Raw genomic sequence first — 2,257 nt, 5'->3', positions numbered from 1 at the left:
TTGCTTATGCTGCAAGGGTAAGCACTGCAAGGGAATATAAATAGTTAAAAATATCTCTCTGGGTTTCCTGAGGGACAACCCTGACTGCATAGGGGTTGATGTCAAAAGTACCCCCTCTCCAGGAAAAAAACATTGGGATGGGTATGCCCCTCATGCCTCACTGGACAACAACAGGGGGACCAGAGCCATTACAAGGTCCCCTTCAATTACTGGAGGTCAGACCTCTATCCCCGCCTTTGCAAGATTACAATCGCCACAGCCATGCTATACTTAGAGAAGGGAGGAGATATGAGAGGCAGCCCTGCTTATACACTGAAGGCCTAAAATCAGCCATAGGCCTAAAATTAGCAATAGGCCTATCATATATGTATACTACCAACAAGTCTTGGGTCTCTGTGGAAAAACATTGAAACAGATGGCTATAAGCTAATGTAAAGAGGCAGCTTTTGTGGAAATTTACAAGCCTGAGTAGTCATAGACCTTGTAAATAGGTAGCCTTGGCAGACAATACCAACTTAGATAAGGACAAATGAATCATAGGCTAAGTCATAGTGACCTGCCCCCTGAACCTTCACCCAGCCGATACCCTGTTCTGAAAGATATCTGTATTCCCCCTGAACATTCCACATTCCAGTGTTATCCCCTTCACCACCACATCCTGCCTTTTTGTGTTTATAGCCCTGTGTGAATAAAAATTACGATTTGAAAAAAAAATCATGCATGAGATGGAAGTTGACCATTTGATGCCTCGGGATGCCTATGAGGGCACTGAAGAAAATCAAGACCCATCACTCCTCCCTTTAGCACACCCTGATTTCCAGCAGCCTCTATACTGCATTGACACTGGGAACCTAAGACAGAAGTCTCCTTCTGACCATGCCAGCGTGGGAGGCATCAGCTTAGGTCTGGAAGAGAAAGGAAAACTGGACAGTTTGTTGGTGTTCACTATCAACTTTGCAGATACCACTACACTGGTGGCAGTTATTCACCTTCCCCAACTCTTCAATATTTCATAGGCCTATATGAATTCCAACATACTGCAGCAACTGAATCTTCTGACTCCACAGTCATCTGGATGGACCAGGCCCAAGAAAACTCCAAAGTCATCAGTGAGCTCTCTGACCAGGTGAGGAAGGAAGATCATGAAGCCTCTGAGCTGATTGATGGAGCTCCTAAGGCCAAAATCCAAAACAGGTATTTAGTAGAGGGAGAGGTGGCTATGGCCAGTGTTGGGGACAGTGACAGGGCTATTGAAATATGACAAAGGACTTGGAGAAAAAAAGCTCCCAAGGTGTCAACAATTAGGCCCAGCAGAGCTAGGGGACAAGTGGAAGACAAGACCAAATGGACTAGAACATAATTCCAAGAAAACAGAGGAGCTTAAGCAGTCAAGGAACAGAGTCAGAACTGAAGAGAAGCCCACAATCTCTAAGTTCAAGATAAAGTGGGATCCACCTGAGCTCAGCCACAACAGCATTAAAAATCCTCGAATCCAACTTGGCATGCCCATGCTTCAAAGTTCACCTTGGAAATCCATGCAGGTCTTCCATCCACGGGGGAAGAAGAGTGAGAAAACAGATGTCATTGCATCTTTCTAGGCTCTGGGAATTTTTAGCACCAACGAATATTCTGTGCCAGGCCCAACCACAACACGACTACAGGAAAGGCCACGTGAGTGCCAGGGCCATGACAAAAATCCAGGCAAGGATCAGCAAGCAGAGAGGAGTGTTTTCAAGGCATATCCATCTCAGTTCCAGTATGAGCTGCCCCCAACTGGGAAGGTCAGGTTAATAGCTCTGCCTTTCACAATACTGGACCAGCCGGAAGCCAGACCTGTTTCTGGAAAGCTCTTCACACTTGCTTCACACAGGCCCACTGCAGCTTACTCTGAGAGGTGTCATTTTCACTCAGCTCAGCTTACCACACTCAGGCCGTCCCAACCATCTCCTGTCAGCAAATCTTTGATGGCTTCTGTCAAGGCAGCTCTGCCAGTTCCTTCCAGTGCCACACAACCTAATGTAACCAACACCATCCAGATTAACACTGTACCTCAGTCAGAAACCTTGAGGCCTACACCCTATAGAGCACCATCTCACACTTCCCTCCATAGGGAGCTTCTTTCTGCTGCCAAGTACAAGGTGCCATCACCTCCCTAACCTCAAACTCGATATCTGCTGCAAGACTTCAGCCACCAACCAATTCCATGGAGGAAAGGAGACATTCTGGGACCAGTTGTCTCACAGCCCATCACAAAAGA

At 46.7% G+C, this 2,257-nt stretch overlaps 1 pseudogene; it reads left to right on the top strand.

Moving 5' to 3' along the window:
* Positions 1-716: 716 nt before the first annotated feature.
* On the top strand, positions 717-2,249 carry LOC114635477 (annotated as a pseudogene).
* The last annotated feature ends 8 nt before the right edge of the window (positions 2,250-2,257 follow it).

This window comes from Grammomys surdaster, unplaced genomic scaffold, assembly GCF_004785775.1.
Source record: "Grammomys surdaster isolate TR1022 unplaced genomic scaffold, NIH_TR_1.0 107886, whole genome shotgun sequence".
NCBI classification, from domain to species: domain Eukaryota; kingdom Metazoa; phylum Chordata; class Mammalia; order Rodentia; family Muridae; genus Grammomys; species Grammomys surdaster.
The sequence above is the reverse complement of the archived record's forward strand: the minus strand, read 5'-3'. Positions and strand labels throughout refer to the sequence as shown.